Raw genomic sequence first — 13,066 nt, forward strand, 5'->3', positions numbered from 1 at the left:
ATGTGCAGGAAAACCTTTGCTGGATTTGAAATGATCCTTTAGGGCCAGTTTTGCACCTTGTGTTATAGCAGGGGAAGGGGCCGGGTGTGGAGGGTGGGTTGGTGGAGGTTGTAGACTTAACGAGGGAGTTGTGGAGGGAATGGTCTCTGTGGAATGCTGGTGGGGATGGGGACGGAAATATATCTCTGGTGGTGGGGTCTGACTGTAGGTGGCAGAAATGGCAGAGTATAATTCATGGGATGAAATGTGAGCACGGGGGAGGGGGAGTTCTATCCTTGTTGTGTTTGTGGGGGAGTGGGGGGGCACTTCAAGAGCAGAGGTGTGGGAAGTAAAGGAGATGAACATTGACAAAATAACAAAATGGAAGTTTAAAAACAAGGAGGGTGGTCATAGGGCAATGAAGAAACAAAAGGTCGGTTGAGACATTGAAATTAGACTGCGATTGCTGACACTGCAGACTGTGCACTTTTAAAGACAATATGTGGACATCGCTGGTTGCCCAACAAGTCCACACCAACCCTCCAAAGAGTAATCCATCCAGACCCATTCCCCTATACTTACCCCTGACTAATACACCTAAGCTACACATCCCTGAATATTTTAGCGTGGCCAATTCACCTAACCTGCACATCTTTGGACTGTGGGAGGAAAGCCATGCAGACACAGGAAGAAAGTACAAACTCCACACAGTTACCCATGGCTGGATTAGAACCCAGGTCCCTGCTGCTATGAGACAACAGTGCTAACCACTGAGCCACCATGCCAGTTGCCCTTGAGAAGATGATGGCGGGCTGCCTTCCTGAACTACTGCAATTCATGTATAACAAGTATTTACAAACACCAATTCATGATGCTGTTGTAATGAAAGAGGATATGAGGTCAGAGAAATAAACAGCAAAACAAAGTATAACTTTTCTTTTAAATTGTAAAAGGCATCCTAATATTCTGTGCACAGGGAGTCGGCAATAATTAATGGCGCATTAATCAAAAATACCAATTAAAATACAATTTTAACAGGCAAGTATATTGTGAAAATTGCATTTCACAGTGATGATATAAATAATGTGCGAAACAGAGCACAATTTTTTGTTTAATGTTCAATAATTGCCTTAATATTGTGCACACACGAGCAGTGAGTTAGAGTCAGCATAAAGATCGTATAAATGATTGCAACAGAAGCAATACCTACCAAAAGAAAAATAATGTACTCTGATCACCAGAGTGCACTGGGACAGTCAAGATGAGACACTACACTCCTCCATTAATTGGATGTCCAATTATTGAGCATGCTTAGCATGGAATTTACTTGCTTCTCCTTAGTTTTATCCTTTGATATTTCATCATTATTGAGAGGAATTGTGGCATTTATTTCCCTTCTGTTGTTTTACTGTTTTATTTTGCAGATCATCTCATTATGCAATTTCTAAATTTCCGATCCCACTGCCCATTGCAGTCCGATATCATCTGCAAGTTTGACTGGGCTCCTTCTCCAAGTTCAGGAGCTGGCAAGTTACCAGCCATTGCTGATCTACTGAAATTTTCTTCAGCAACTAATTGTGACTTGGTCCTGGAATGATCCATTTTCCCAATCATGTTCTTAAATTTGCAGGCTATTTGTGTACGGCAAGATCCCAAAGGAAATCAGTGCCCAGTTAAAATGTGGGCAAAAGTGAGGACAGCAGATGTTGGAAACCAGAGTTTAGATCAGAGTGGTGCTGGAAAAGCACAACAGGTCAGGCAGCATCCGAGGAGCAGGAAAATTGACGTTTCGGGCCAAAGCCTTCATTCCTGATGAAGGGCTTTTTCCTAAAACGTTGATTTTCCTGTTCCTTGGATGCTGCCTAACCTTCTGTGCTTTTCCAGCACCACTCTGATCTCAACCTCAGTCAAAATGTGCTAGCTGTTGGATAAGGACAACAGAAAAATGCTTCAAGTAGCCAAACATATCACATTGACCTGAACAGGCAGCCAGAGCCTTGACTTTAATGTCTTATCCAAGAGCAGAAGCAAGTAAATTCAATGTTAAGCATGTTGAATAATTGGACAATGGAGGATTGCAGTGTCTCATCTTGACTGTCCTAGTGCACTCTGGTGATCAGAGTACATTATTTTTCTTTTGGCAAGTATTGCTTCTGTTGCAATCATTTATAAGATCTTTATGCTGACTCTAACTCACTGCTCACATGTGTACAATATTAAGGTGATTATTGATATCCTCAGTGCCGCAGTCAACTGGTAGCCTAAATTATGTTTGAGAGGAGTACTTGAATCCACAGCCATCTGATTGAAAGTGCTACCCAGAGTCAAAATGACACATCTGTCGATGTGTGCTTTTTTTAGTCAAGAAAACTTGATTTTCATTTAACTAACTTGTTTTCTGCAGAAATGATAAACTGGTGATGTCAGCATTTAAAGATGCAGAACAAAATGCAGAGGGACAAGTGGAGACTTGTGCAGAGAGACAAATCTTCCAAAATACTCATTCCCAACTACATTAAGACTTTGCAAAACAATTTCACTTCCACGACTTTTGCGTCTTAAACTTATCATGGCTTTAAATCAGTACTGGCTTTCATGGCTCAGGAGTGTTTTTTCTTAAAATTGTAGTTGCAGCCAACTGCAAATGCATAAGGCAGTTGTTGAGAGCAAAATCCAGAGAAAGGTTCATCAATGGGCACATGGCTTGGCATGACGTATTCTGATCATTAGAATATCTATCTCTGACATGCTGTTATATACCAAAAACAAAATGGGCTTATCGCTCACTGTTCAAACTGCAGGTTCACTGGTGTCGTGGTGCTCACAGAATTTTACAAACAGAAGGGGGCTATTCAATTCAGTGAGCTATTCAGTCCATTCCAGTACCTCTGGATTTACCGAGAACCCTAACAGAACTAAGCAGTTAAACCAATTAGAAAAGACTGAGGCTGACCTAATCATGGTTTTTTTTTTAAGATTATGTGGATGTTTGATCGGGAAAGTACAAAGAAGTTGTTTCCACTCATGGGGGAGACCTAAGGCCAGGGGCCATAATTGTAATATAAACACTGATAAATCTTTTTCAAAAATTCAGGAGAACGTCTTTGCCCAAGAGAGTGGTTAGGATGTGGAACTTGCTACCACAATGAGTTGTTCAGGTAAATAACTGATGATTTACATGGAAATTTGATAAACACAAAACAGCAAGGAACTGAATGATAAGTAATCTAATCTATTCCAATCTAATCTAATATGCTGATAGTGTTAAACGAAGAAGCTGTAAATACTGGTGTGGACCTGTTGGGCCAAAATAGCTTGTCTTTATGCTGTGCTTTCCATGTAACTCAATGGACTAGATGGCCTACTCTCCTACCCATGTTCACTCTTCAGAGCTTTCTGTCGATATGGTGAAATAGCACAATGCTCGCAATAGGAGAAATTTTGCTTTATAGCTGCAGTAACCCTATCGGTACAATGATGAGGGGAATAAAAACTGAAAATGCCCCAAAACTCTGAATGAAAATAGAAACTACCAGAAGTATACAGTACGTCCTGAACAAGGATAATCAGACAGTGCAGGTGGAAATTCCAATCAGATTCCCTGACTGAATCATATTGGAGTACAAGGCTACAATCCTTCGTTTATGTCAGGCGCTAGGGTCTGTTCAAGTGAACCAGGGTTATAAGCACTGGTAAATTTTCAATTGTGCAGGTACGTCCAATGTCACTGTCACACAATACCACATTCACCACAGGAGCCATTCTGTTGCCAATTTGCCAACACAAGTCATATAATAGTGATGAGGAACAACAATCCACATGTTATAAGGCCACAGACAAAAAAACAAAGTTACTAAATGACCCCAATGAGAAGGTCAACAGGCAAGATTTCATTTATTACAATCTCCACCTTAACAATCAAACATGAATTGACAGGTAAATTGCAGTCAACATAAAACTATCAATTACACAGGAAATGGCAGGAACAGTAAAGATAGATGTCACATATTTGCAAGGCAGTACATCCAGAATATAGAGCCCCAATTGTAGCTACAAAATCCTCAAAGCAGTGAACTTCCAGGGGACAGGTGATCTCTTTGTCTCCAAGAATTTAGTCACCAATTGTCATCTGTCGGCAACACCATACCATCACAGCTCACCAGGCAAGGCCTTCACCAAAATGGTCCAATTCTATCGAGCTTTATCAGCTCTGCTCAGTGGCAGTCATAGTGGCTCGGTTCAATCGGTTTCACCTTTTTCACACCCTCTTTCACAACACTGGGCAATATGCATTGATCACCAGTTCTGGTTGATAGGTTCTTTGAAATAACAACAGAAATAATGGCAGTGACCTTATTTTGTCTGAAGTCTCCTCCCAGATCCAGCCTTTATGTTCACCATTTCTTAACTGAGATACAATTTCTACTCCGTAAACCTGCTAACATGGGCTAGTTTCTCTCCAACGTGTGTTCAGAGTGCAAGTTAGAAATTAGTGGGAGTCACTACTTGTGATCTCTGAAACCTCAGGGAAAGCGGGCACATGACCCAGACCCAAGGTGTCAGACAGTCCAGGAGGGAAGCCAGTCCCTTTCCAATTTGCATTTGGCTTTGGGAGTCTCTGAAAATTTCACTCTTACCCATCCAGCCCAGGAAGCCATTCTGAAGCTAATCAGTGGCCTGTGCTCTCACTCAGACTCTTCAACCATGGATTTCATCACACCAGACCACCTTCCTTTCTCTTAGCCCTCAGTGCTGAGGCCAATAATGGTCCTCATTCCCGAGTTCAACTGACATCAACTAGTTCTGCCCAGATTCACTGTCCCCATACCACTACATTTGATGTTCTCAAAAAGAATAATTTAACTACTCAGGAATAATTTACTTGCTGGGTACCCTGTTAACACACTTTCATTTCTAAATTTGTGGTCACATTTTAAATGAAAGGAAACAACTTCAGGCAACTTTTTCATGAGCTGCCAATATTCTACTAACATCTACTGTTCCCTCATATAAAGACCATTTGGCTTGATTTTTAATTTTGGGCCTGGAACCCAATACCCGAATAATTCCCAGGTCCCAGCACCAGGTGTATCTTTCACACTCATAGAATCACAGAATTCCTACAGTGGAAGCAGGCCATTCAGCCCATTGAGTCCAAACCGACTCATGAAGACCATCCCACCCCAAACCATCCCCTACCCTATCCCTGTTACCCTGCTTTCCCATGGCTGAACCACTTAGCCTGTATGTCCCTGGACACCGTAGGCAATTTAGCGTGGCCAATCCACCTAACCTGTACACCCAGAGGAAACCCACGCAGACAGTTGCCCGCAGGTGGAGTTGAACCCAGGTCCCTGGTGCTGTGAAGCAGCACTGAGGCAGCTGTGATTTGGTGCAGGCACAATAGGACAATCTGTGAACCCCATCAGCAATTGAAAGCAAGCTCCTGGTTTTCCCTTTAGATGTTTGGTACTGACTACCAGGAATTGAACATGCGAAAGTTGAATGTAAAAATGAAATTTAGAAGGAAATACTGGCTCCCCTTTAGGCTCAAGTCTAGGTGGACTTATGTTCAATTCTCAGTGTGCATCTGAAAATCTGTCATTGCCAGAGCTGAGGATAACAGCATAGGAACAAGAGATAGTGACAGTACTAGACCTTTCAGTCCTTACACGTGCTCTGACATTCAGTGTGATTGTGCCTGATTAGTACTGTGTCTTATCTTACTGTACCAGACAATGTACTTCAAGTGTGGTCTAACTAAAGTTCAATCAAAACCTAGCACATCATCTGTACTTGTAAATTTTCTACCACCCAAAATAACTCCAATGCTTGTTTTATTTTATGACCTTATTAATCTGTGGTGCTGCTTCTACTTATTATGCTTCCAGATCTCTTGGCTCCTCCTCTGCCCATGGACTCATAGACATTTGCAGCACAGAATGGCCCATCTTGTCCACAGTGGTCAATCTAGATCTCTCCACATTAATCCCATCTTTCTTGGCCCACTGTCCTGGTCATGATGGCAAACAAAGTGAATATATAAATTTTTTTAACAATTACGAGCATTTTTTACTTAATTACCTTTTGGTTCCAGACTCCCACTACCCTCAGGGTGAAAGAAAATCTCCTCAACTCTTTTTTAACCAATTCCTCTTACCTCTAATCTATGCCTCTTCACACTAATAATGCCCCTCATAATCTAATACACCTCAATGAGGTTCCTTATCAATCCTCACTGTTCCAAGGAAAACAAGCTCAATCTATCCAATCTTTCCTCATAACTCTTTCAGTCAAGCCAAGGTAGTATCCTGGATAATCTCCTCTGCACTCTCTCTTGTACAAGCACATTATTCTTATAGCATGGTGACCAGAACTAAATGCGGTCCACCAGTTATGATCTAATCAGCATTTTATACAATTGCAGCATAACCTTCTTGCTCTCATATTCTCTGCCTTGGGTAATAAAGAATCCCATTGATTTCAAATGCTCCCATGACATATCGTGAGTAATAAAGTTGGTCAATACTGAATGTCTGTTTCTGAAATTTTCTTCAACATCTCCTTAAACAACTTAGCCCTGCTACCTCCAGGAATCTTGGATTTGCACAGCAAAGTCCCTCTGATCTTCAGTACTTTCCAGGGTTCTATTGTTAATAGCGTAATTCCTTGATTTCTTGGCCCTCCCCAAATGTGTTACGTCACACCTTCTCCAGATTGAATTCCATTTGCCACTGCTCTGCCCACATTACAAATTTGCATTCTTATTTTCTAACTATTTTGTTACCTCCCTTTCCAAAACGTTATACCTCATTGATATCTATCTTGAAATTAATTTGCCAGTGATGCATCCATTCTACATGTTTATTAATCCCTTCTTGTAATTTCTTGGAGTTCTCAATATTAACTAATCCCGACCCAGCCAATTTTGGTGTCATCCACAAGTACTGAAATTGTGTTTGATTCTGAACACCGGCGTTATGCTGATTGGTCTTGAGTTCCTTTCTATCTGTCTTCCTAAATACAGATGTAATGTTAGCTGTCCTAAAGTTGTCAATGAAGTCACACCTTAACCTTTTATATTTCAAGCAAAATGAACCTAGTTTATGTAATTTCATTTCATAGGTTAATCCTTGGAGCCGAGGCAATATTCTAGTGAATCTGCAAATGCATTCCCTCTAAGGACAACATATCCTTTCTAAATATTCAGTACCCACAGACATAATACTCCAGATATGAATGAACTTAGTTGGGTTTGGTATAGCTACAATAAAACTTCCTCCCCTTTATAGTCCAGTAGCCCACTTCAATTCAATAATCTCAAATTAGCTTAATATGAAGAAATATACAATCTGTGAATAAATCTTGTAATTATGCCTTACTTGTCACAGTTGTTATCCTTTGAGCTGCTGTCACAGTAACCACCAATCACTTGAGTCCCAGGTCTCTCCTCTTGAACCTTGCCACTTGCACTGAGTTCGCCGCGGTGAAAACTACAAAAAAGAAAACAGGTTTTGATTTTTGTACAAAAATAAATGGTTCCTACAGTGTACAAAATGCAGGTCCAAGAGCAGAACAGGAGAAAGTGAGGGCTGCAGACGCTGGAGAGTCAGAGCCAAAATGTGTGGTGCTGGAAAAGCACAGCAGGTCAAGCAGCATTTGAGGAGCAGGAGAGTCGATGTTTCGGGCATAAGCCCTTCATCTGGAATGTCAGAATAGCAGAACAGCGTAATAATGCAACTAGTTGGAACATCCTATTTGACCCAACAATGTTGGCATCCCTTCCATACTTTTCATTTTACATCGAATTGTGGAGGTTATGCTTTGATTTCATATCTTTTTGACAACATTTAAGTTTTGTACAACTCAGCAGTTATTTCAATAGAATCAAAGACTTTCAAGCATGAGAGAAACCATTTGACCCCTTGTACCAAGATCAAATTTTTTTTTGTGGTCTGACCTTTTCGGAAGTAATGTTGAGGAGACTAATCATGAATTTCAGGCAACTCCAAGATAATGTTGGAAAATTGATAACACAACTTCCACTTTAAGATACCAATGGATGTGTGAGAAAAATTCTGAGTTTAATGCCCTGCTTCTGTAACCTTTTCCTTAACAACCCAACAACTCTACAGGCATCAGTAATAACTCACTCTGTAGTAAATTTATCTCTGAATCGGTACATCATCATTTCAGAGACTGGAATGCAAACATTTCACTGGCATGCCCAGTGCCAATACCGAAGGACTGTACTGTATTCTAGTTGAGACGTTAACCAAAGGCTCCTTATTCTCTCTTGAACGAACATGAAAGATCACATGGAATTTCTGAAGGGCAATTTTCCTGATGTCCTGGACATTATTTTTCCTTAATCAGCATCATTCCTGACGTATTATCTGGTGACTATCACACTGCTATTTGTGGATCCTCCCTGTCTGCAAATTAGCCACTGCAGTTTCTCCATTACAACAATAACTACATCTCAAAAATACCTCATTTAAAGTAAAACACTTTGGGACAGCCTGAGGTCATCAACAAAGCTCAACAAACACAGCTCTCATCTTTCTTTGCTCGCATCTTAAGTCTCCAGCAGCTCCTGAACAACTCAACTGAAATATAAAGCTCACAAAATGGAATTTTTATGCATGAAATGCTTCGAACACCCAAAGGGCATTTAGTGGTAGCTGCTTTATTTTGGAAGTAAAAATTTAGCATGTGTTCAAGATATTAAGAAGACTTGGCCTAAAAAAAGCAATCTAACTATTGTCATCATCAAATATTAGCTTGTGCAATGCACTTGTGTGCTTTGGCGTAATTCCCTACTTCCTGTCCTTTGATTCCTCAGTTCTGTTAAAGCCCTTTTCCCCTGTGTTTATTGATGATTAAATTGAAATGACAGAACAAGTGCAGTGAACTCTCACTATGATACCATCTGAGGAGCCACGCAGCAAGCTCCATTGTCATACGGTGGTTGCCACAGAGTTTGTAGAGAGAGCTATAATAAGCACAGTGTAATAACAAGCAAAACTGACAATACTCTGCTTTTGAGAAAAAAAAGTAAAGATTGCATTTTCAACAAAAATTTTTTGTCCTAAATCTATCCACCTGTTCATGCACTTTATAGATGCTGAGTTGACAATTTCGGCATTTGAGATTTTCAAAGATACTGCTGCATGTTGGGACTATTATTGGGTGTGTTTGCACCAGCACTTTAGCACCAGCCCAAACGTTTCATCAATTCTACCACACTGTGGTTCAGTTTGAAGCATGGTTACTTAATCCAAAGGGTTTTGGATTCAAGTGCCCTTGTAGAAACCTAATCTAAACCGAGGAGGCCATTGCCAGTGTGTTACTGCAAGAGTGTTGCACTGTCAGAGGTTCCTTCCTTCAGATGGGACATTAAAAGGAAGCCTCTGTTGTCTTTTTCACTGGATGTGAACGATTCTATGACTAGATAGTTTCCTTGGTGTCCTAGACCACAGTATTCCTTCATTTAGCATCACTAAAAACAAAATGATCTGCCAACTACAGGTTGTGGGATCTTGCTGTGTAGAGATCAGCTGCCGCATTTCCCACACTGGAGTGACTACACTTCGAAAGTACTTCAATGGCAGTTAAATACTTTGGCATGCCCTGTGTTTGTGTAGGCCGCTATATAAAACCACGTTCTTTCATTCTTTCTTCCTATAATCAATGCCTCTTTGAATGTCCTTGTTTCCTTTAAGATGCAAGTGTCATATTCTATGTCGGCCTTCCTCCTCCTCCCTGCACCTTCATTGAACTGAAATTCTTTTGAAATGTCTTAAACAGTCGCATTCCTAAGCCCTGCCAACTTCGGACAATCTACAGCCATGGATCCTCCAAATCATATGTACCCATTAGATTTCTTTCACCATTATTAATTCCAATCTCACTGGTAACATACACCCTACTAGCAATGTGTCTATTAAAAAAAAGAGAACTGGATAAAGTTTTCTTCATATTGATACAATTAACAGGTAAGTTATGATTTTTAAAAGTGCTCCCATTTTCCAAAAACACCACTTTTGTCATTGCCAAAGAAAAGAAATAATCTGCATAGGATTAACAGTTTTAATCTAGGAGCGCCATCCACAAGATATTAACCTCATACAATTCCATGGAAAATTGAGCATAGAAGCAAGGAATTCTCCAACTGCTCCATATCTGTGGTATACTCTAGACAAGTCTCTTGCCACCCTATTTTGTCACACTCTATCAACATTATCTATTTCTTTCATGTATTTATCTATCTTTCCTTAATTCATTCAATGGCATCACCTTCACTGAATCGCTTATTATCAACATCCCAGGGGTTAACATTAATCAGAAACCAAAGAGAGCAGACTTATGTGGTTACAAAAGAAGGTCACAGGCTGGGAAATCTACAGTGAGTGGCTCATCTTCTGACCTCTTGGCTCTCCAATGGCTGGAGAGGAACAAGTTTGGAGTGTGATGAACTACTCTTCACTTGTCCTGCATGGTTGCAGCTCCAAGAACAAACAAAAAGCTTATTACCATTTAGTACAAAGCAACCTGCTAGATTGGCATGCTGTCCAATCCCTCAAATATTCACTCCTTTCATCACTAACATACAGTGGCAGCAGTATGTACCATCAACAAAACACACTGTAGTAACTCACCAACGCTGCCTCGATAGTACCTTCAAACCTATGACCTCTAAAATCTAGAAGGTCAAAGGCACAAGATACATGGACCACATCTACCATTTCTCCATTCAACTTTCCAACTGATCTGTATTCTACTACATCCTTTGACAACTTTCCTCACTATCCACAACACCACCAATTTTCATGTTGTCTGCAAACTTGCTAATCAGCCCACCTACAATTTCATCCAAATAATTTATATGTATTACAAACAAGAGGTCCCAACAGCGATCCTTGTGGAAAACCAATGGTCATCGACCTCCAGTTAGAAAAACACCTCTCACTTTTCTTTCGTCAATGACCAAGCCAATTTTGTATCTAGCTTACCAACTCATCATGGATCTCATGTGACTTAATTTTCAGACCAGGAGACAATGAAGTCTGCAGATGCTGGTGATCAGAGTTGAGAGTGCGTTGCTGCAAAAGCACAGCAGGTCAGGCAGCATCCGAGGAGCAGGAAAATCAACGTTTTAGGCCGGAGCCCTTCATCAGGAATGAGGCCTTTCAGACTAGCCCACCATGAGGGACCTTGTCAAATGCTTTAGTAAAGTTCATGTAGCCAAACTTCATCAATCATCTTTGTCACTTCCTCAAGTTGTGAGTCAAGATCTCCCCTGCACAAAACCACGCTGACGATCCCTAGTAATTCCATTCTTTTCAAAATGTGAGTAAATCCTGTCCCCAAGAATCTTCTCCAATGATTTCCCTACCATGGATGTAAGGCTCACCAGTCTATGATTTCCTGGATTATCTGTTTTGCCCTTCTTAAAAAAAGTAACAACATTGGCTGTTCTCCAATCTTTAGAAAGACCTCACTTGTAGCTAAACAGCATACCAAGGTCTCATCAAGGCCTTGGCAATCTCCACCCTGGCCTCCCTCAGTATTCTGGGTTGGATCCTATCAGGCCCTTAATGGTTTTCAGGACACTCAACACCTCTGCCTTCTTAATATAAACATGCCCTAGAATATCAATATACATCTCCCTAATCTTACTATCAACCATTTCCTTCTCCTTGATGAATTCTAGTGCAAAAGTATACATTTAGGATCTTACTCACTTTCTCTAGTTCCATGCATAAATTCCCTCATTTATACAGAAGGAAAGACATGCAGTTTGTATTGATCTTTGGTGACAGCTCACCTGGCTACTTTGTACAGTGCTGGTCCCCTTATCTAAGAAAGGGTATACTTGCCTGAGAGGGAGTGCAACATAGGCTCACCAGATTAATCCTAGGTATTATTTTATGAGGCAACATTAAAAAGATTGGCTCTGTATTCCCTAAAATTTCAAAGAACAAGGCATGACCTAATTGAAACTTACAAAGTTCTTACAATGTGTGACAGCGTGGTTGTCAATAAAATATATCCGCCCCGGGATGGTGAGTCCGAAACCAGGGAATACAATCTCAGAATGAGGTCATTTAAAACTGAGACCAAGAGGAATTTCTTCACTCAGTGATGAACCTCTGAATTCTCTGCTCTAGAGGCCTGTGAAAGCCCAATCATTGAGCAGGTTCAAAAAAGAAATCTTCGGATTTCTGGAAACTAATGACACCAGGAGAGATAGTGTGGGAAAGTAACTTTGAGGTAAATGGTCAGCCACTGTCATATTGAATAATAGAACAGACTCAATGGGCTGAATGGCCAACTCCTGTTCCAAGCTAGAATCCTGTAAAAGAATTTTAAAACAAATACCTCCACAAGTCCATGTTGCAATAGGTTCCATTTTTCCTATTTCAAGATATTACTCCACTTCTAGTTTTGATTTACCCTATGGGAGCAGCATGGTGGCTCAGTGGTTAGCATTGCTGCCTCACAGCGCCCGGCACCCGGGTTCGATCCCAATCTCAGGCGACTGTCTGTATGGGAGTTTGCACGTTCTCCCTGTGTCTGCGTGGGTTTCCTCCGAGTTCTCTGGTTTCCTCCCACAGCCCAAAGATGTGCAGGTGAAGTGAATTGGCCATGCTAAATTGTCCATACTGTTAGGCACATTAGTCAGGGGTAAATAGGGGAATGGGTCTGGGTGGATTACCCTTCGGAGGGTCAGTGTGGACTTGTTGGGCCAAAGGGACTGTTTCCATACTGTAGGTGATCTCAAAAAAGAGAGGTAACAGCTTCTTTAGGTCTACCCCACCAAAATATTTGCATAATTTTACACCCCTCAATTCAGTCACCCCTTATCCATCTCTTCTCTAGAAAAACAATGAAGTTTTGATTTCGCGAATCTCACTGATATCTGCAGGGTTGGGGGAAGGCAAAGAAAGGAGAAAGTGAGGACTGCAGATGCTGGAGATTAGAGCTGAAAATGTGTTGCTGGAAAAGCGCAGCAGGTCAGGCAGCATCGGGCATGAGCCCTCCTGAAGAAGGGCTCATGCCCGAAATGTCGATTCTCCTGCTC

At 41.0% G+C, this 13,066-nt stretch overlaps 1 protein-coding gene across 3 annotated transcripts in view; it reads right to left on the minus strand.

Annotated features, from left to right (window-relative positions):
- LOC122563625 (transcription factor HIVEP3) overlaps window positions 1–13,066 on the minus strand; it is a 393,299-nt gene that overhangs the window by 301,019 nt on the left and 79,214 nt on the right. For all 3 annotated transcript variants that reach the window (XM_043717599.1, XM_043717601.1, XM_043717598.1), the window contains exon 2: window positions 7,362–7,472. The gene's annotated coding sequence lies outside the window, so the exon portion shown is untranslated. The remainder of the gene's footprint in view (window positions 1–7,361; window positions 7,473–13,066) is intronic.

This window comes from Chiloscyllium plagiosum, chromosome 27 (genome assembly GCF_004010195.1).
Source record: "Chiloscyllium plagiosum isolate BGI_BamShark_2017 chromosome 27, ASM401019v2, whole genome shotgun sequence".
Taxonomy (NCBI): Eukaryota; Metazoa; Chordata; class Chondrichthyes; order Orectolobiformes; family Hemiscylliidae; genus Chiloscyllium; species Chiloscyllium plagiosum.